This window comes from Nelumbo nucifera, chromosome 4, assembly GCF_055504915.1.
Source record: "Nelumbo nucifera cultivar China Antique chromosome 4, China Antique-T2T, whole genome shotgun sequence".
NCBI lineage: Eukaryota > Viridiplantae > Streptophyta > Magnoliopsida > Proteales > Nelumbonaceae > Nelumbo > Nelumbo nucifera.
The window spans coordinates 64,788,253-64,812,155 of NC_142652.1; the positions used below are offsets into that span (position 1 = coordinate 64,788,253).

Consider the following 23,903-nt stretch of genomic DNA (forward strand, 5'->3'; position numbering starts at 1 on the left):
TTGCAGGTGTTAAGGGGAGGGGTAGGGGTGGATTCGAGCCAAATTGAACTGAATAGCTATTCGAGCTTGGTTCGAGCTAGAACCTTGAGCTCGAGCTCGGTTCAAGTCAAAAGCTTGTAAGTTTGAGCTCGACTTGAGAAAAATGTTTTATAAAAATAAAAAAAATATATATAATATTTTTTATTTGATATTTAAAAATTAAGAATTATAATAATTAATTATTATTATATATATAAATAAAATATTATTATATATATTATTTTCTATAATTTTATATTATTATTATTATGATTATTATTATTATTATTACTATTATTATTATTATTATTATTATTATTATTATTATTATTATTATTATGTAGATATCCGAGTTGGCTCGCAAGCCTCATGAGCCGAACTTTATTAGGCTTGAACTCGGCTCGATTAATAAACGAGCCTATAAATTGGACTTGAACTCGGCTCGAAGCTTGATTAAAACCGAGCCGATCCAAGCTTTTAACGGAGCTCTTCCTCGGCTCGTGGCCACCCCTAGGGAGAGGAATGGGGTATAAACCCCACCCCCTGATTGTGTAGCCCCATGAAAATGTTACTACAAATTACTAACGATATTATCAACACAAGCCCAACCTTCTATATTTGTAATGGGAGGCTGCAATGGCAATTTCTCTTCCCTCTTCTTCTAGCATCTCTACCTTTTCTGCGATACTAGAGACGAACCTTCTTATTTAGTTAATTTCTTGTCGTTCATAGAAACCTTTTCTAGCCTAAAGCATTCCCTGTGTCTCTATCTGTAGACATTACCTATTAAAGAAGAAATTTTGGAGGGAGTGTTAGATATGATTGATTTTAGAAAAAGTGGTTTTTATAGTTCATTCCACCATTAGGGTGGAATTAAGATTTCTAGGGTTGGACTGAATCCTGACCGTGAATTAATGTCAAATTCACGATAGGATGTGGTTTATAGGGAGGGGGTTGCAATTTTAGATTTCTGAGATGGATTGTAGTCAACTTATCCCTTTAGCAAAATGATATCCTTACTGATTCAACGGTGCATGGTGCAAAGGGCATGTCCTTCTCACTCCAGTTATTGGATTGAAACCAAATCTCTGACTGGGGATGATATCAACCAGAAAACCCTCTTCTTTCTCTGTTGTTCTCGACATTTGCCCATTCATGCGAGGCACTACATTGCACTAAGACTCTGTCACTTCGCTTCTTAGATCCATTTGCCGGAAAACACCCATCTCGTCATCTTCGGTAAGTCCAATAATCTCTCATCCACATCTTCTCTTTTGGTGCGAAGATCACACATCTCTCATCTTCTCCCAAGGTCCAATAATCTCTCTCTCTCTTAGGCATGAAACTTAATCTCTATATAGCTTTTCAAACCAATCACCTTCTCATGTCATTGTGAATTGTTAGTTTCGTTTGCCTGCAAAGGAGCAGTCATTACCTGCAAGAGCTTTGGGAAAACCAACCTCGAGGGCATTTCCCTTGGACATTGGTCACTTAGGGTCTGTTTGATTGCTGAGAAAATTGGATTGAGAAAGGGTGGGATGAGAAATGTTGGGATGAGAAAAGGAAAATTTATTTTCTCAGTTAGTTGTAATGTGTTTGTTTGTTGAGAAAAATTTTGTGAGAAAATCCACTTTCTAGTGTTTGTTTACTGAGAAAATTTTTGTGAGAAAACCTGTGCATGCATTCATAAAAGAAACTACTAGAAACTAAAATTGCTCTATTATTTGGACCTGTTGGTACATCAAAGAAGTTGCATTCAATAACATATTTCATTCAAAAAGTCATACACATACATCAATAAATCATTTGAATTTATCTTTAACCTGTAATTAGTTCATCAATGCCAATAGTTCAACCTATTCATTCCATGTAGTCATAATCATCCATATACCAATAAATTCATTTGTGGTAAAGTATAACAATTCATTCCACCTAATACAAGTAGATTGACCATCGCAAAAAAAAAGGGACAACAATCAAATTGCCAATGCATCCCCAAAAAATATACAAAATGGACGCAAAGGCTCAACCATCAAAACAAGTTTTTGTCATATATAATTAGTACCTAGTTTGTTAATAAATGTGAGTTATAATAGTTTAAGTCTTTTATCCATCCCTCAATATGGAGGCCCTAACTTCATTTGAAGCCATGCCTTCCTCAAATTTGGCTCCACTCCGTAAAATGTCATAACTCGACTTTCAGACTCAGCTAAGAAGTCATATGCTTTCATAAAAAATGCCACTGAACATCCTTCTAGGCTCATAACATCGGCATACACCTTTTCCTTGCTAAATAAACCAAACCCTCTCTCAACTGCAGATGCAAGTTTCCTGAGATGTGTAGCAATGTCTTGCACTTGTTCAGCAACAATTGCAACATATGACTTCCATTTTCCTAAAACTCTTCCTTCTACAAAACTACTTCCCTCCACCGGCTTTGCTTGAAGGTTAGGATCTCCAGAATTTTCAGCCTCATCAATGTCATCAAACACATTCTCAACATTCGGTGTCGCACTAGTGGCAGTTGCAGAAATTGCATCTTGCTTATTTAGCTCCTTGGCTGTAAAGGCACCATTTCCAGTCACTTGATCATTTCCACATACCAATGCCAATTGGTCATAGTTTGGAATGCTTTTTCATCTAAACTGCTTTGCCTCTGGATGTGCTTCCTCATCTACCATGGGAGTTCCATAATAAGTCACCTTTCGTACTAATAAGTCATCTTTCATATAATTTGTAAACCAAGTGTTTAAAGTATAAGTGTTGTTAATCTATTTTACCTCAATATATGTAGCCCAAACATCAGGTGTTGCATCTATTGTCTTGGTTGAATCATTTCACGCAAAGCCACTTTGATTCAAAAGGTTTTTTAATATTACAAAATTCCGCTTGATTGTTTTTAACCTATTTCGTATGTGTCCTTGAGTACATTCAATTGAAAACTTAGTGCTAATAACACGTGCCGCTGCAGTGTAAGCCGGTGATTTGAAACTTTTGTCAACCTTGTTTCCAAGGTTGACCTGCTCAGCAAGTGTGTCAATGAGTAAATTATCCATGTCCTGTGTCCAATTCATATTTGTTTTTCCAATCTTGTTTTCAGGTTGAGAGCTAGAAGAGTCCATTTCTGTTTCATGCCAATCAAATGAACAATGCAAATCAACAATATATATCCATAACACCAATTAATACAAGGTATTTGTGTATAAATAGCAATAGGCAATTAATAAAATCAAACATCATAATCAGTTAAAGGAGTGCACACAGAAAAAAAGTTATACAACAAAAGTTATATTAGAAAGAAAGAGTTAAACAACAGGAAGAAATTAATGTCGAGCCCTAGATCGATACAAGACATAATCAACCCACATTTGTGTAGCTATTTCTTCTCTGAGACGAGTTCCTTCCCTTGATTGTTCATTTCTACTAGCTCGTTGAGATAGTTGGGAGATTTGTGTATTGTCTGCTCTATCATCATTTAAATCATCAATTCCTATATCATCCTCAGTATCAACTGCTTCTCGATCATACTGACACATGATGAAATCATACGGATCCACACCCATGACATGGTTGTGTAAGATGTAGCATGCAGACACAATCTTCACCTGTGACTAGGGTAATGTTGCTGAGATACCAAGATTGGAAAGCGTTTCTTCAATACCCCAAAGATCCGTTCAACGACAATTCTAAGTGATGAGTGTCGAAGGTTGAACAGTTCTTTTGGGTTCTCAGGTTGATGTGCACCTCATTCCTTTAGATGGTATCGTGTGTTTCGATATGGTGTAATGAACCCCGTCTTTAATGAAAATCCTGCGTCTACAAGATAATATTTACCTATTTAAAATATAAAAAGTTAGAAAACACGTACATACTTAACTATTAAATAAAAATGTCTCTTGTGAGAGTTTATTACAACCTTGAGGGACTTCTAATTTATGCTCTCTCCTCAGAGCATTGTTAAGCATGTGAGAATCCGATGCGGCACCCTCCCAACCAGGTAATACATATGTGAACAACAAATCGAAAGTGCATGCAGCAAGGATGTTTTGTGTGGGATAAGATTTACGACCTCGAAACCTAGCAACATTAGTAGAAGGGACTTTCACAGGGAGGTGTGAGCCATCGATTGCCCCAACACAATCCTGCCAGTAGATTTAAGTTTTTTATTATTCATTTTTTTGTGTGTATACGTCATAAAGAAGATTTATCACTTAATTACCTTGAAATATGGCCAAAAATCATGTCGGTTTCTAAATTCTGGAGGTGTTTCAGTACCACTTGGTTGAATCAAGTACCTATCCTCCAAGCTCAACAAAGCATTCAATACGTTGTTGAAATGACGGCTCACAGTCTCACCAGACCAACTGAAATGAAAGCCCATTGTTCTATTCCTAACATTGTGTGCCAATATGTGTAGGAAGCGTGCCACTTGTTCTTCTACCGTGCACCTCATTGTATCATGTATTCTTCCTATCTCACGAATAATCTTGCATAGCCTTGAAAGACTACTTTCCCCATTCTCAATTGGTTATAACAATCTATTTCTTTTTGTCCATATAATCTATCCAATAAATCCCTTCATTCAAAATCCCGGTTCACGGATGGTTCTCTATCAATGTAATCCACATGTTCTTGCAACAATGAAAATGTAACTGCAACCGTAGCAGTTGCAGCCCCAACAATTGCATAAAGCAAATTTTGCTCCATCTATTCATAGAAAATAAATAAACAAATAAATAAATAAATTGGGGAATTCATTCTAGAATGCCTATATAATTTACATGCCGGAAAAGTAGTCAATGAAAAAAAAATAAGAGCAACCATTAACCAAGAAAAGTAGTCAATGCCTAAATTCATTTTACAAATTAAAATCGCATGTAATTGTAATAAAAGATTTCTTGAAAAGTACAAGTCTAGTCATTTTCCATCCTTTTTGGGCTTTAAAGCTATCATTTGATATCTTCAATGACTTGCTATCATTTGATATGGAAACCTATGGTTTGAAATGAATGGACATTAGGATAACGTGTTAAGCATAATTATTCAACATTTGCTTTTTAGAAGCAAAGGGTTTTATAGGTGTTCCCACTTAATGGAACAATGATGAAGCCAGGAATCTTTAAGCAACGATTAGAACTGGGTACAGAATCAAGGAACAAATTCTGCAAAATTTTCAGTTTCTGCTGTTTGGTTCATTTTAGTGGAATCCAGGGACTAGTTCATTTCAATCTCACAGAAATGAATTAGGAGTGGTATTCAATTTTCTTTTAACTGCAGTAATAAAAACACGACCTTACACATTCCAAGGATGAAACTGACCCAACATATATCACCTCATGATCTTCAATGCCCTGAATAGATATCAAATACCTACCTAGCCATTTGTTCACAGTTTCACACACACACATACAAAAGCCTTCCCAGTCAAAGAGTTACAATGCCTTCAAAAGCAAAATGTAAACTACATTTTCATTTCTTGGTTTTCTCTAGAATATCCTGTTATTGGCGTCAATCTCTCAAACTTTTTTTCTGGAGGGGGGGAGGGACCTAATATGATCCCACCTAAAGAGCATATATATATATATATGTTCTCAAGTTCTATTTACTTTGTCTTCGGTGATCTTCAAGCTGATTTTTTTCTCTTCTTTTTGATCAGTAAGCAGATTTTTCATTTTTGCTTGCATAAACAATATTAACAGAGAAATAAATAATTGCTAATTACAGCTTTTAGCTGTTAGTGATGCTGCTCAAGGCACACATTTGGGTTCTTGGGGCAAATTGACTGGAGTCAACCTGAAAGGATATCCTAACTTCTTGAAACTGGAAACAAAAGGAATGGATTTTTAAGAGTTCCATAGGAATAGAAACTCAACATAACCTAGTGCATTAATCAAGTCAGGTACTTGTACACTGAGATGATCAATCAAGGTGTAATCAGTGAATTCATGTGGAACATCATCACTGGGTGCGTCTTCCAAGAGGGTGAACTCAACAGTGACCACAGTAGTTACCTTCTGGTGATCAGAATGCAACGAGTGGGAAACTAGAATCTGGACCAGGCAGACAATGTCAAATGGCCAAAGGCCTGCAAGGTGATATCAACAGGAACAGAAGGAAAGTAGGAACTTACAATTCAAGGGTAAGTAGTTTGGTGATTTACAAGAGGGGGACGCTGAGAAAAAGAGAGACTGGAGAGTGGAGACTCCAAATCAGATGTGGACCCATTCACTGTCAAATCATTAGTTCTGGGTAGGATCTTGATTATTGAGACTCCATTTATCTACTTGAGTGACAGAACCATGAAAAGAGAGAGGAGGGCATTAAAATGAACCAATCTGTTGAAACGCCATGTCAGGCTCCAGGAGCAACCTTACCAAATCCTATTTTGATGGTTCCAATCAAATTAATACCTATGAAGGGGTGATTAATTTTCTTGTGTGAGGAGTTTTGGAACATTCAACATTGCCGAATGTAAGCATTCATGTGATTGATGGTAATAGTATGGCTGGAGAGTGGAGAGTGGATGCTTGGTCACTAGGGGGCTGATATAGTGCTCCTGCAGAATTACCTTTTCTTCATGCAAGAGAAGATCAAGGTTGAGTGCTGCAGAAGTACTCCAGAAAGGCAGAGGTATGCAGGGGCAATAAATCCAAGTTGTTAGTTTCATTTTTTTAATCCTATACTACTGGAAGGAAATATAATCTTACTGCCATAGCCCCACATGTTGAACTTACTTTGAAGGTGATGGATAATGTGAATAGGGTAGGAAAAGAAGAGAATGTACTATAAGAGAAGGGAATGGACATAAAAGAGACACATTAATTCATGCACTGGGGTGTCTAAGGAACAAGATGCAACTAGAGTTGTGTTGGGGTCTGCAAGTGGTATGCTTTTATTGGCTGTCTTTTGTTTGGGGGGAATTACAGAATCATTGTGCACTGGCTTTCTCTATTTTTGTGAAATAGATTGAATTTTGGGTTTTTTTTTTGTGTGTGTGTGTTTTTCTGGCTAACTCTAAGTTGGGGGGGGGGGGGGGGGGGGGTGGAATTACAGCTTTTAGCTGGAATTCTTCTCTGAGAACAGTATACTAACTCTAACTTAGAAAAAAAAAAAAAACACCCAAGAACATAATATGATCTACTATAGGTTGAATTGGTAAATGATAGAACCTGAAAATAGAATATTACTAAAACCAAGCTTTCTCAAGCTAACTAATTTGGTCCATAAACTCTTTAGACTTCTAAGTTAATGGTTTGACCAAGACTTACCCAGGTTTGAGCGAAACGAACGAGTCACTCGTAAAAGAAGATTATGTTATTATGATGTCGATTTTTTGGGGCATTTACTAAAATAAATAAAACCTCCCCTAGGCTTCTGACAATCATAATACCCTCCCTTGAGGTTTCATTTTCATAAAAACCTCCCTTTTACCTTATCAAAAACATGCAGTTGCTTCCCTTTCAGCTTTGTTCCGATAAGAAAGATTTCAAAATCATAAAATTATCCTTACATCTTATTAGAGAATCTTTCAATATAATTCAAAATATCAGATTTACCCTTCTAAATCTAAACCTCACTAGACCTAATGTTTTTATAGAGTAAAATTACTTTATTCTTTTCAATCTAACTTGGAGATCTCTTCCGGGATATTTTACTAAATTTTCATCTAAATTGATAGATATAAGGGTAAAATAAATACGTCTTCTAAAATTAATGCATTAGACCAATATTTTTGGTCCATGACAATAAAAATGAAACTACAAGGAGATAACTGCAGATTTATTCAATACTATTGGAGAGATTTTTTACAAAAGTGAAACCACAGGGAGGTTTTTATGATTTTTAGAAACCTCAGGGGAGCTTTTTATATTTTACATTAGAAAAGTAATAAGATAAGAACAGCCTAATATTATATAGTTAAGTAATTTTAGAAATCATAAAGATATATATTTAATTAATTAATCCTATTTATTTTATTTGTTTTTAGCTGTAATCACAGTCCCACCCCCAGCCCGTCTCAACTCTCAAGGAAAGATCCTAGAAATTAAAAAGAATTTTGAAAACATGTGAAAAAAGCGCCAGCTGATAAGCTGAAAAACTCTGACAAATTTGAAAATTAAGAGAAGACAAGGTCCAAGTCTGATCACCTACCAATAAAATACATTTCAACACCCTATTAAATGCAATTTGACATTGCATTGCAGATCTCATACATGATGAATCTCAGTACCATTGTAAGATGTGCGATGTGCGGTGACAGATCATGTTGGTAGGGGTTAGAATGTATTCTGTTGGGAAAAGATCCCAATTCCAATTTAGGAGTAACAAGTGAGAATTGAGAATTCCCAACAGATTCCCACCCACATGGCGGATGGCGCGCACACACACACGTAAGCGGGGTTAACTCAAGTCCCAAACTAAACACGCAGTCTTCCAGGACTCTCAAGTCTCACCTACCACCACCACCCTCTTCAATCCCCACGAGCCGGCATCAGTCATTAGTCGTCACCAACCAACTCCCCCTTTGGAAGGTAGAACCGTCTATAAATATCTCCACCTGTCCTTCACTCAGTTTCAGCCAGGGATCCCTCAACGATCTCTGCGCATATCCCATAACTATCCGAGTTCTATCAACAAAATTCCTCCCATCTGTTTGTGTTTGTTAGAACTCGGAATCTCAATCTCTGTCTGATTTTCTTATATTCTTCCTATCCTCTAGCTAGGCCTGATTTGGTGGGTGTTCTAACTCTAAACTCTAAAAGATGGCAATTAGAATTCCAGTTTCCTCGTATCCCCACAATATCATCAACACCAACATCCGTAGTCGTAGCAGTAGCTGCTCCTCCGATGTCAAATCGTCTGCAAGTAGTATTCGTAGTAAAGCGATTACGTCCAGCCTAAAGCAGCAAAGGAAACTAAAGGAGAAAAACTTCGATCTCGATCTACTCCCTCACCTCTCTCCACTGCAACTGACGGAGGAGATCGCTTCTTCCTTCGATCTCGACGTGGTAGTTCACGAGCTCGAACGTCTCTTCAACCAGCCCGGAGCCTACCCTCCCCATCCTTACCTCCCTGGTCCCTCCAGCCCCTCCACCTCTCCCGGCTTCTCCGGCCATCCCGTCCGCGTCGCTTATCAAGGCGTCCGTGGCTCATACTGCCAAGAAGCTGCCGTCAAGGCCTTCTCCCCCGTCTGCAATGCCTTCCCCTGCATCCACATGGAGGACGCCTTCCAGGCTCTGGAGGATCGCACTGCGGATCGCGCAATTGTCCCCGCCGAGAACTCCATCGATGGCACCATCGACCGCAACTTCGATCTCTTGCTCCGTCACGACAACGTCGAGATAGCTGGAGAGCTAATCCTCCCCGTGAACCACTGCCTACTAGCCGTCCCCGGTGCTTGCAGATCCGATCTCAAACGGATTGTAAGCCACCCCCAGGCGCTGAGCCACTGTAAGACCAAACTCGAATTAATGGCTCTAGATGTGGACGAGGTCCCGAACGCCGCCGAAGCAGCTAGGTTCGTATCGGAGAATGGGATCTCCGATACGGCCGTGATCGGGAGCGTGATAGCGGCGAAGGAATTCGGTTTGCAAGCTATCGAGCAGAATTTTCAGGATCAGATCGGAAACTTTAATCGGTTCTTGCAGTTGGGGTTGAGACCAGTGTTGCCTGGGAGAAGAGATAAGTCTCCGTCTGGTACCTGGAAAACGACCGTCGCGTTTTCTTTGGAGAAGGGGGTTTCGGATCTGTTTCGAGCGCTCTGGCATTTCGAGAGCCGGAATATAGCGGTTACAAGAGTGGAGCATCGGCCCAACCAATTGAATCCGGTGAGGGCGGTCAAGAAGGAGACGGGAACCATCAGATATTTCGAATACATTTTTATCTTGGACTTGGAAGGCAAAGTGTCGGATCCGGGTTTGAAGGAGGCCTTGATCCAGTTGGATGAGATATCGGGATTCTGCCGTGTTTTGGGGAGTTACAGCTGCACCTGACCCGATTAACTTGCATAAGGATTAGGGTTACTTGAATTGAATTTTCAGTATTTTCTGTTTTGCCGTTGCCGATGATTCATTCCCAAAACTTATATCACTTATCAGAAGAAGCTCCGTGACGGTGAGTTATTGCATCTGTAAAGTGTATATATACATCACATGTACATCTATGTAGTCTGTCTGGACTGGAAGAGATCAAACTTTATATGGATTTGATGAGATTGAAATTGAACAGATGATGTTCCAGCTGCTTAATTGGTTCACCTAAGAACAACCAAGCTGGAGTGAAGGTCTTTTATTAGGTTTCTTTCTCTTTAAATTATATATTTCAACATTTTTTTCACTATTATTATTTTATTTCAATTATCAAATTCTTCGACAAGGGTTTGTTAATTAAGCTGTAGCCTTGGATGTAAGTAACCACTTACCTTGAGATATAATTCAAAGCATATTATTATTGCCAATGCCACAAGAGAAAGAGCCCATATGACTATGAAAACAGTGCCCAAGCGACCGACCATCTCAGGTCACCGATGAGAGAAAGCTCATATGGGACTGTAAATGGAGAAAGATTATAAAGTGTCTATTTGGTTTGATCGGAATTAGAATGTTTCATTTCTATAATTTGGTTGGTTCAGACAAATATCGAAATCAGAATTAGAATAAGCTATAATGGGATCTTAATTCTCAAAGAAGGGGGAGAGAATGATCGAGAAATATAAATGAGATTTTGATTTCATCTAATTAAACAGTTGAAGTTGGAATGATATATTCCGATTTTGATTTCATCTAATTATACAAGGATTGGCAATGGTTGTCGGTATCATAGACAAATGAACCCGGCCCGAGAAAAGCATACAAGGCGGGGTTCTAATTCCCATATAACAGGTTCTTCCAATCGTTATATGCGTAAATAAGTTAAATAGATAGCAAATTAAGGACAGATGTAAAAAAGAGAGCAAGTGTAAAGGAATAACTTACTGATGGGATCTAGTAGAAGAACTTGTTCTCAAGTGGTTGTCTTCTCAAATCTCAACTGAAAACGATTCAACAAAAACAATTGTTGCATTGTCAAAGAAATGTATTGATTTTACTGATGTGCCAGTTGTTTTGGAAAACAAGGTTGAAGTAGAAAACAAGTAAGCCAAAACATGAAAAAGAAACTATAGCCAGAGATATTTGCATGGTGATGTAATTTGGTTGTAGATGATGATAATATGTATAATTCCGTCAATGTGACTGTTGGTCCCATTCCGATAAATGAAGTAGGTGCGTCAGATTAGTAGTTGGAACTAAAACTTCGGGAGAATGACTGTTTGTCTGGAATAAGTCATAGATGATGACAATATGTATATTGCTGCAGCCTATTCCTTTTATAGACCTTAGAAAATATTTTGGAAAAGTAAAAGCCAATTAAGACGTTCTAGATTTGTTTTATATTTTCTGTCTTCTCTTCTTACACATTTCTATCTTATTTGTATCGTATTAGGGAAGATGAAATATATTTCTTTACACAAATGAGGTGGCTCATCCTCCAGAGGGGTATTCACGGGTTGGGTTGGTTTGAGTCATTTTCTTTAACTGATTCGATCTAATTAGTTGATTTACTTATTAATTAAACCAAAATTGATAGACCCTAAAGTAAAATCGGCCTAAATATGAAGGGTCGGTTTGGGTTGGTTTATCGGTTTAGTCGGTCTTTGTATATATTTTAAATTAAAATATTTATTTCTAAATATCTATTTATATTTAAGTTTATTTTTTTAGTTTTTATGCAAAATCAAAATATATATTTAAATCGATTAACATGGGCAGAGTTCTCGTAGACAGGAGATCTGGACTCTTTCTTTCTTATGGCAAAAATAAGCAAACATTTGGTGCATTTTTACTTTTTTTAACATATTGCAAATTATGTTGGGCCAACAAGTTTACACTTAGCTTTAAAATACAATACATCTTTGTAACAATACTGTGGATGATGAAGTTTGACAATTGACCAAAATTGACGGAGATACATTCTAAAACTTTTATTTCCCTTTTTCGGAGCTTGAATTCAAGGACCGGATGTTTTGGAAATTGTGATCCAAGTTTAAAAGAAACTCTAAAATGATTTATTCAATTCATCATAATTAATATCTCCAAAGACGCCATGGAAATTAAATGTCTAAATTGGAATGTCTGTTTTATTCAATATTTAATATTTGGATTCAAGCCAAACCAGCCAGGTGGGAGGGATCAAGACAGTTTTTTTAATTACAAATGAGTGAATTTTTATGACGATGTATGTATGTATATATACAGCAATATCACCAGATCATGTATTAAACAAGGCACACACTTCGGGTTGGATCAAAATTCAATTGAAATTTGGCAATATTCGTAATGGCTTGATAATCTAGAATTGATAGATTAACAGCCATGCATATGTAAGGTGATTTGGGTATATATAAAAGATAAAAGAGACTGGCCAACGGCACTTTGAAAGGTTATCTTGGTGGTTGGATAAGCTCAAATCTCATTGAAGTTTAATATAAGGTCATTTACTAGAATACCCTCTATAGTTTTACGGATTTACTTAAATCTAATTTATAATTTTTATTTTATTATAACATTTCTATAGTTTGCAACCTATTACTTAAACTTTTACTAAGAAATGTTTGTTTTGCCACCTAAAAACATAGTAACATGATCACCTAAGTTGAGGCATGGGCCCATGATTTTTATTTCAAAAATATTTCCAACACTTTTTCATACAAAAAACAAAATTGACCAAATAAAACCAAATAGAGTGGTTGTTCATGTCTTATCAAGGGTAAAAATGGTATTTTCTTCACTATTTCTTCTCTAAAAGTAAATTCAAGTTATTCTGTTGAAAACTACTTGTGTATAAATGTATTAGGGAAGAGCAAGCCGGTTTATTATTAAATTTAATATTCACATCTCAAAAAATCTAATAATATAATCCATGATATTTTCTAAAGGCTATGTTTGGTTTGAAGGAAAAGGTAGGGAAAGGAAGGGAAAGGCAGAGAAATCTATACAAGGTTTGTAAAGGTTTCCCTACCTTTCTCTACTTTTTCCTTCAAACAAACGCAACCTAAGGGTTGTGATGTGAATAATGTTGTCATGTCCAGATGTAATACATTAAAAAAGGGAAGGCAAAGTCATCTCATGCGAGGTGTTCAATGCTATTACTCTTTTTCCTAAATGTGTTTGCCAACAACTAAATGTTGTGACATGCAATTTTTGGTGGGGTTGGCATTAGGGGTGAGTAAGTGGGTAGGTTCTACCCGGAATCGAATGAAACTGACATCGAATTGGCCTTGAACCGACCCTACTTAATCTGTTACAAGGTAGGGTCTGGTTCCAAATTCTTGGAACCTACCCCCATCCAGGTTGGTTCTAGAGTCTAGAGGTTTACCCTACCCGAACCGGCTTTGGAACCGAACTTGCTTTCAAATAAACTCCAAAATATTTTTAAGGATGTGAAGATTTGAGCCCAAGCTCATGGTTATGAGAGTCATGGTCTCACTTGACCATCGAGTTACTTAAGTGACTTGATCATTTGTTTTCATTTGAATATTTGTATGTGTATAATAAATAATGTAAAAGGTAATATTTATAAACTTTAAATTATAATGACAACTTTTCAACCATATATTAATATATTATGATAATCTATATATTAAACTAGCGAGGACCCATGTGATGCACAGGATTTGTTAAGCGAAAGCAAAACAATAGAAACACATAAGAGTATATAATTGTTTTATATTTTTTACTTTTTAAATAATTTATGTACAACTTTTAATATTTTTTTACAATACAAAAATAACAATAATTAATTTCGTCTAGGCTATTCATCAAATTGATGAAACCGGCCAACCTGACCAACTTAACTTGAGTTGATCGATTTTCTAGTATTTCCGGTTGGTGTTGGTCCAACAATTTCCCAACCCAACCAGGTTGGATTAGCTTTGCTTTAGCCATTTGCAAATTGACAAAAAATGGATGACTCGGCCATAGATATATTAATATTTTATTTATTGGGAATGTTGGAGAGAGAGAGAGAGAGACAGAGACAAAGAGAGATTTTAGGTAATTTTTTTATGGAGAAGGAGAGCATCTCATTGACTATTTCAAAATGTCATGGAATATAAAGTAAAAATTTGAGAAAATGAGAAAATTTGTAGACTGTTGTGTTTTAGTATATACTAGCAGGGACCCGTGCGATGCACGGTTTTTTGTTAAGTGAAAGCTAAACAAAAGAAATACATAAGAGTATATAATTATTTTATATTTTAACTTTTTAATAACCAATCCGATCGAAATCGAGCCAAGTTGGTCAGTTTTCTAGTAGTTTTGATCAGCTTTGGTTCAGAAATTTTCCAAACCAACCAAGTTAGGTTAGTATCAATTTGGCCACTTGTAAACTGACCAAAACTGAACCATCCCATACATGCATACATACATACATACATATATATATATAATATTTTTAATACAAGAAAGTGGAAAGATTCCTATATTTCTTAGTCTAAAATATTTTATATCATAAATTTAAAATTTTTAATTTATTTTTTAATAATACCACTATAATTTATTAAATTTAAATTTAAATTTTAAGTTTAAGTCTTTTGAACAAACAAACCAAACCAAAAATAGACCAAAACCAATACAACCCGAGTTGGCAGGATTTCACTAATAATGGTCAGTCGGTTTCGAGTGACAAACTCCGACCTGACCAAGTCGATTTAGTTGGTGAAACAGCCTACAACCGAACTAAATTGATCCTTGAACACTCCTAATTTTAACTAAATTAATAGTCTAATCTCTAATAAATAACAATAGTTTAATCTCCAATAATTATTGATAATTTTTTGTTAAATAACAAAACAAAAAATAGATTTATAAATAAGTATTGAAAACATATTTATCAAAAAATACAATAAATATTAATTTTAGCATATATAAATATATAATGAATATACACTATTATTGAAAAATGATTACTAATAAATATTACTTTTTTTGAAAGATATTTTCTATAATTATTTATTCATATAAGTGAAATTGGTTATTTACAATATTATTTAATTATTTAAATAATATTATTATTTACATTTTTAAGATATTAATTAATTATTGAATTTAATAATCCATAAAATTATAATTAGTACTATTATTACATAATTCATTATTAATTTTGTAAAATATTATATTATTATTAATATGAATATTATGAAATTTATTATAATTATGTTTCTACTTTTAAGAATTTTTTAAATTTATTACATAATTTTGTTATTTTAATTATTTAAAATTTAGTCATGTTAAATATTTTGTTGTTTAAATATTTAAATAATATCTAAAATATTTAAAAAATTTCATGATTTGAATTTTATTTATTTTAACAGTTATTACATAATATTAAATATTCTGTTCTATAATTATTTAACTATTGTTAATATTTTAGTATTTAAGATATTTAGTTGTTGAAATATTTAAATGATGTTTTATTTTTTAATGCTAAATTTTTATGTATTCGTAACGAGCTACTCAAAGGGGTGCAATGGCAAATTGGTGATAGATGGCAAATTAAAGCTTTATATGATCATTGGATCTCGTACACTCTTGATGGCCAACTCTACTACAATACTCTCTTATTGAATGATTTCAAGGTGGCGGATTTGATTAATTGCAATCCACCTCAGAAATCTGAATTGCAGCCCCCCCTAGTCTATTAGTAGCCTCCTATAAACCGCATCTTCACCATAAATTTGGCATCAATCCACGGGCAGGATTCAGTCCACCTCTAGAAATCCTAACTCCACCCTAGGGGTGGATTGAACTATAAAAACCCCTTGTTTTTATGACAATGTTTAACAAATTCATTGCCTTGCTGTTACTAGGCTTTCTATCGAGACACTCTCTCGTTAGAGATGACCTCTGCCCCATGTGTAGGAGGGATATGGAAATCATAAATCACCGGTTCCTCAACTGCCTAGTACCAGTCTAGGCCCGAGTTAACAGTTTATACTATTTTGGGCTCTAGTTTCGGATTGAGCCCATTGAAAATTTGACAAAATCCCAATCCTAACTCGGAAAAGTTGTGCCCCTACTGACCAGTCATGAAGCCAGTATGGTTTGGAGTTCTTTATTTTCCTTGCCTAAATTCCTACGTAGGTGAATTCACATCTGTGCCCCATAGCATATCTCAACTGTGTATTGGGAAAATCTCTTACTGACAACTTCAGGAAATGTTCCCAATGCACACTGAGATATGCATGTGGGACGCAGATGTGATCTCCATGTAAATTGGAAACTGTGAAAGTTAATAGCTGATTGAAACATAGTATGTGTTTCATCCCATTGGCGTTTATTGATAGGGCGTTTGTTTGTACTTTTTCACTTTAAACGTTTTTTGTTTTTGTTATTTGGTTGAATTTCACTATAAATGTTTTTTATTCTTCACTTCAGATTAATACTCATTAAAGTGTGTTACATCAGCATTTGGTTTCAAGAAACGTTAGGGCGTTGGGGGAACAAGAATTTGACGTTTCCCCAAATGCCCTGTACACAAAAATCAAAGCATTTCAGTTTTCTACTATTTATTTGATAAACAGTAAAACCAAACAGTTGTTTCATTTTGCTTCATCTGCAATAAACGCCAATGTCTATGTGGCACTGATGTGGTGACATTTTTTCAATAAACGCCAACGGAACCAAACATCCCCATAGTAACAACTCTGATTCTTCCATCCTCTTCCGTTGTGCTACTGTTTTATGAAATGCTTGGAAGTAGCGGCATAAGACGGATTTTGAAGGTATTACTTTTACTCCCATGGATGTGATCATTAGTGCAAATTTCCAAATCATGGAGTTACTTGCACTCTCTTTACAACCATCTTCTTCATCTCTAATATATCCACTTCCAGTCCTATTACTTCCAACACGAGTTGGACACCCCATCTCAAGGTATTTTGGAGATTAAATGTGATGGTACATCTTTTCCAACGAAGTCAGGTGCAGATTTTGTTATTAAGGCTTAGTTTGGAAGGAGTACAAATACAAATAAGTGCAGTGCAAATATATATAAAATAATACAAAATATAAGGTTTTGTACTCTATATTTGTATTTGTACTCCTCTCAAACTGAGCCTAAGAGTTTTAATAGGGGTGGATTCGAGCCAAACCGAGCTGAATAGTACCAGGCTCGAGCTAGGCTCGAGCTCGAGCACGGCTCGAGTAAAAAATTCATAAGCTCGAGCTCGATTTTGAGAAAAAATATTTTATAAAAATAAAAATTATATATAAAAAATTATTTTATATTTAAAAAATTAAAAAATATAATAATTAATAATTACAATATTTTTATTATATATATTATTTTCTATAATTTTATATACATATATATATATATATATATATATATATAATTCGAGCCGGTTCGCGAGCCTCACGAGCCGAGCTCTACTAGGCTCAAGCTCGAATAGCTCGTGAAAAGCTCGACTCGTTGCCACCCCTAAATTTTAAGGATCAATTTGTTTATGAAAGAGTTGTTAGATTATCTCCAGTGTCGGTAGAGGAATCTGAACATTTTAGACTACGTTTGGTTTGAAGGAAAAGGTAGGAAAAGGAAAGATAAGGTAGAGAAACCTTTACAAAGGTTTTATAGGCTTCCTTATCTTTCCCTTTATTAATTTCCCTACTTTTTCCTTCAAACCAAACACAGCTAGCCTTAGTATCCTTTACGCTCTTCTATTCGCCAAGGAACTGGATATCACACCCATCCAGCTTGAAACTGATTGCCCTTATCTTAGTCCAACTTCTGCTGGCAAATACACCCAATCCAAGCACCAAGGAATATTGCTAGTATGGTAGGAGATTGATTGTACCATCCGTTACACTCCTAGGAGCGCAGACAGGGTGGCCCACAACATTGCAAAGTTCGCTTGTTCGATTCAAAGTTAAAGTATTCATGTTGCCCCCTACCTAGCCCAGCATCATGTCGGGCATGACCTTTTAGGGTTTTTAGGCTAGGCTAGGCAGGCAGGGCTTGTCCAGACCCGCATGCCAGCCCCGGCCCGACCCGCTACAGTGTCTTGACCATTAGATGTGTAAGTAGTCTGCTACAACCCAGTGTCAAGGTGTCTGCTACACCCTCTAACAATAACCAACAACATTAGAAGCATCTCCTTTAAGAATGATGCTTATTTCAAGATTCAAGTGCAAACCCAACTTCAACCCTTCATAACAAGCCTAGATCATTGTCTCTTCATGACTACAGGCTATCAGGGGTGTCAACGGATCAGTTTTGGGTTAGATTCCGTCCAAATCAAAATCCATTTGGATGGATTGGACGGACCAATAAGACACTAAATTTGAATGGATTGGACGGACCAGTATAAAATATTGGATTGGACCTGATCCGTCCATAATGAATATATATTGCATTGAGTCAATATCTGATCCATTGATAGAAGATTAGAATATAGGGGTCAATAAACCAAATTTGAGTTGAAATCAATCTAAATTAACATGAATTTAAATAGATTGGACAGTCTTTAGACTGGTTCAAAATATTCACTAGACTGGATTGGACCAGGCCCATTTATAATGGACTCACATTGCACTGGACCTGATTGAACCAAATCCAGTCCAATTGACACCCCTACAGGCTACTACACTGCCTTGACCCTTGAGCATCTGCTCCCTTAATCCAAAGTTTGCAACGATAATGGGGAATCATTATCGCAAGGACCCTGAGAGGGTGAATCTTTCCTCGTATTCAAGTCAACTATGAGAATGTGCATGTTTTCGTCAAACATGTATGGAATATACGTGTGAAGTGCAAGTTAGCCACGATGATAGTGGTGGCTGGGAATTTACATTTGAAAGTATTCAATATGGATGATATGCGCAAGGTACTAGATGGGGGACTCTGGTTCATTAGAACCAATTGGATGTTTGTTGAATCGTAGAGGGACCCGAAAGCTGGAGAAAAATAAAAATAAAAATATGGCATTAAAAAGTTTGCCATCCGTCTTCGCATTGAGCTGGATCTTAGAAAATCTCTGTTCCCGGGTTTCTTTATTAATACTAGTGAAGAACAGGTATGGATTAGATTCACCTATGAAAACCTTACCATCCTTTTGCAGCCTAGTGAGCCATCAATGGAAGAAATACAGGTAAGTCAGTCCAGGAATTAGGGGTGGTCATGAGCCGAGTTGCTTATAAGTTATTCGAGCTCGGTTTGATTCAGTCTAAACCAAGCTTTGAGTCGAATTCGAGCCTAATATATAGGATCGTTTGCTAATCGAGCCGAGTTCAAACTTAATAAAGCTTGGCTCGCGAGCCTATGTCACCTCAGCCATTGAAGGAGACATCAGCTCAAAACCTCGGCTATTCAGGGTGACCTCAACTTGGAACCTTGGCAACTAAGGGAGACCTCAGCTGCTAGGGAAACCTTAGCTTGGTACTTTAGTAGTTGAGGGAGACCTCGGCTCAGCACCTCAGCAACTGAGGGAGACCTCGGCTCAACACCTCAACTGCCAGGGGACCTTAGCATAACACTTCAGTAGATAAGGAAGACCTGCAATCAAAGATAGCCAAGCTCGAACTTCTGAACTTTTTACTCGAGCTCAAGTCTTTAATTCGAATTGAGCTCAAACTCTAGCCTGATAGTTTGTGAGCTCGAATAACCCAATATTCGACTCAGCTCGGAAGGAATCCACCCCTACCAAGAACTAGCTAGGAAGCTGTGCTAAAAGAGATGGAGAAGAGGAAAATAGACGCGCTAGGGGACTGACTAGTGCTGAATTCAGATGCAAATCACTCGAAGGTAGTATATAGCTGGTATGAAGACTCTGAAAACGACAACATTAGTAAAAAACAACATAAGTTGGAAGGTGCATTACAAGTTACTCCGGCGCCATGCAAAGGCAATCAAGCTTCATCGAAGAAGTAGTTGAAGCAAGAAGAGGATGAGTCGTCGAGAATGGCCAAACGTAGGAAAAATCAAATCAAATTTTATATAAGCCTAACCTGTCAGCGGAAATCCCAAGGCATAACCTACAACAACCTTACACAACTATATCGGGAGGCATTGGCCTTATCGACACGACAACAGGCTCAAATAGAAGGGGTAGACCCTTTAAATGTGAAACTTCACTAAAGTCGATCAGATAAATCAAAGGAAGGGAGTGTATTTGGTGCAGCCACCCACAGTCACAAATGAGAGGGAGGAACAATCTATTTCGTTTTCGTCTCAGGATTAGTTATCAACAATTGAACCTAAATGATTTTGATAATAGGGCCACTCCCTCAAGTCTTTTCTTTACCTTGAAGAAGCTAACTGGTGGAAATATTGGGAATCGCTTCCGAAAATGAAAGCAATATTGCACTAAAGTTATGTATAGGAAATTAAATTGTTTTAATGTGAAAATTATTAAAGCTCATGGAAACAAAGGTGGTCTAGTTTGTTACTGGAAACATAATATTCAAGTGAAGGTGGACAAAAAATCTACATCTGCTTACACTATTTTAGTTGCAAGCAATCTTGTTTCATGGAGCAATTAGCAATCAGTGATTGCCCAATCAAGTGTCTATGTAGCAAGCATCAGGCAGGCTATGGCACATAGAGTTTCAAAAGACAGTGGATTTGATCTTTGCTAGAAGAATTAGGGATAGTACAGCTCTATTGTGATAATCAAGTGACCATAACCCATAACCCAATTCATGACAAACGAAACACAAGGGTTTACAGAGAGCATGTAGTTGCAGAAGTCTGTCTTAATTTAGCTGAGATGGGCAGCAGGTAGTTGATGTCTTCACAAAAGGAGCCAGCAACATGAAGCTTGGTCGTTGTGTAGGCAAGCTGAGAATAATCAATTTATGTGCTTAGTTTTGAGGATGAATATTAGAATGTTCTCTAGTTTTATTCATCTTTTATGAGAGTCAAACCCTCAATGGGCTTTTGAAGCAGAAAATTTCCAAGATGCAACAATAGGCTTCAGCCACAAATATTAACAAGCAAATAAACAAGACAAAGTATAACAAGAAGCAACAAGTAGTTCTAGTATAGTTGCTGGATATGGCAGAAATAAGAAAAAAATTCCTTATTCAACTTAATGTGTTCTCCACAAGACCTGTTGACACCCTTTTATAGACCCAAAGTAGAAACTTCCAACTCCCATGGACCTACTTGTATTGAAACTCGAAACAAAAGTAGAAACTTCCTATTTAAACGAGGATACTATAAACTGAGTTCACATCTCGGCCCCACAAGGAGCCACCCCACAATACATCTCCCGATGATTGTACCAGTCCTGATGATGTCATCATCGGGAAATGTTCCCAATATACAGCGGGGATGTGATCTCACTAACTCCCTAGTTCATCTAAACATAGAAACTAGGAATTACTAAAAATAGCAAGTCCATCTTTTACTATTGTTGAAATCTGTTAGTTAGTCTCCTTATTTAATTCTTTGTTATATTTCCGTTCTTGAGTGCCGCAGGGGGCATTCTTGTAGTTTTACTTCCTTTTATTATTAGTTGGGACGCCCTAATATAAATACTAATGACTGGTGCCACCAGTCACAACTTTTGGTCCTAGAATTCTTGGGATGATTTACAAGCAATCGAGACTTCTTCATTTCTTCAACTTGTTCAGTGAGCTGCAACTCTCAGTTGCTTCTCTCAGCCAAGGTGTTTGTCATAATGCCTAAGTGAAGTCATAGCAATATTTCCATGAAGGGAGCATATTTCGGTACGTACTCTTGTTATTTATTTTGACCCTCCACTAGATCCTTGGTGTTTGCTTGCAGTTTTAGTAAAATGAAAATTTGTGTTTCGAATATCCGGGGAGGAGGTGGGAAAGAAAAACAGTTGAAAATCAAAAACTTCATTAAACAACATAGACCAAACATCATATTTATGCCTGAAACCAAATTGAACATGGAAGAAGGATAATAGTAGAAGCATAGGGGACGAAGGGTGGCCTAATATGTGGTTGGAAGGAGGAACTAGACATTGAAGTTGAAGGGCAATGCCCCAAATATATCAATTTAATCAGAAAAAAAAAAATTGATTGAGTAATCTCTAGATGGCTACTTTGTATATGGCCCATCCATGAAGAAAGTATGGAAAAAATTCTGGGAACATTTGAAGACGCAGTGAAATGCCATTGAGCTCCCATGGTTGATTATGAGAGACTTTAATGACTTAGTCAATAGGAAAGAATACAAGGGACATTGCCAAAACTCTTCAAGAAAAGTTTCAAAATCTCTAGAAGAGTTTAGAAGAGATAAAAGGTTGACGGACTTAGGGTTCATTGGACCAGCCTTCACTTGATCAAACAATCAAGAAGGGTGCAGTCATGTTAAAGAGAGGCTGGACAAGGCTTGGGAAAATGGCCTATGGTGGGAACTTTTCAAGGAAACGAAAGTTTGACATTTAACGGCACTGGGATCTGATCATCTACCCATTCTACTCAACACATCTCCAGTACTACAGAAAAGAAAAAGGAATTTCCACTTTCAGCCATTTTGGGTGGAAAACGAGGAATGTAGTCTATCTGAACTTACAAATCACAATGTTGCGATCATTATCAGACAGTAAGGGACTTTCTTGATTTGATAACTGTTTTCCAACTCTTTGAATAACTTTCTAATATACTCTTCTCCCCCCAAAACTAGAATTCCCAATGTTTTGCCCTCCTGTATTTACAATCTTTTACAGTCTTTTCCAAATCAACCGATTTTGCAATAACATGTGATGTAAATTGCTAGATCTATTATATATAATTCATATGACTCAGTCAAACAATTCAACCCAATGGTCAAACCTTTTAACCATGACCCGCCAAGCATTCATGTTTTTTTTATTATGATTCTGAAAAGACATGATACTGGAAAAGCATATAATTAACAAATTACTGACATCATAAAAACGACAACCAATCAACAATTGAGTGGGTTTTTATCAAATATATAGATTTAGTTTTACGGAAAAGTACACTACAGTCCACTGCAGAGTTCTGAATTCCACAGACCTACAACAATTCAAAATGTCAAATACCCCCACCCTAAACATCAATTCCGATTTTGCAATACCTACTCCGGGCTAAGAATTTTGACGGTGGACTAGTTTATCAAATTACTTTTTCAGATTTATTTGAGCTTTCCTACCATATCCATGCCTATCATATTTTTTCTACTGCATCCATAGATATCGAAGACATATCCCCATTCATCTCTTAAAATTGGTTTTTCATTTTCTTTTACTTTGAACCTGCTCACACAAGCCTATGATGGTTTTGACATATTTGTCAACTTTGACATCTTTTATCATTGATAGGGTTGTAATCAGTATCCTTTTGACCAAATCCAAATTCTATCCTATTAAAGTTCTTTTTTTCTCTTTTTATGAGTCCAAGGTAAAGCAAGGATTATATTAAGAAGAATAAAAGATGTAAAACAAGATAATGTACACTGGGACTGATAAAAAACTGCCCTGACAGAACTCTACTCCATCCTGCTTTACAAAAAGAGAACTGTGACTTTATTCTTAAAGCACAAATGGCCCATAAGCCAGGAATGCATTTTTCCCAGATTTTTCTGAAAAATAACATCTTATTTTTGAAGATTCTTGCATTTCTCTTTTACCATTTATGATACCAGGAAAGCTGAGCAATCAGTTTGTAATTTGGTATTCATCAAAATTGAGAGGGAGACTTGTCAAAGCCTAGCGTATTATTTCTTTCTTTTTTTTTTTCTGGGCAGCGGTATTATTTCTTTCCCGCATCATAGATTTTACCATATGCATCCACCTATCAGAACCAACATAATCTAATAGGAAAATCTATGATGCGAAAAAGATATGGTATGGA

At 36.4% G+C, this 23,903-nt stretch overlaps 1 pseudogene; it reads left to right on the plus strand.

Moving 5' to 3' along the window:
• Positions 1 to 8,780: 8,780 nt before the first annotated feature.
• Positions 8,781 to 10,010, plus strand: LOC104588960 (arogenate dehydratase/prephenate dehydratase 2, chloroplastic pseudogene; annotated as a pseudogene).
• Positions 10,011 to 23,903: the final 13,893 nt, after the last annotated feature.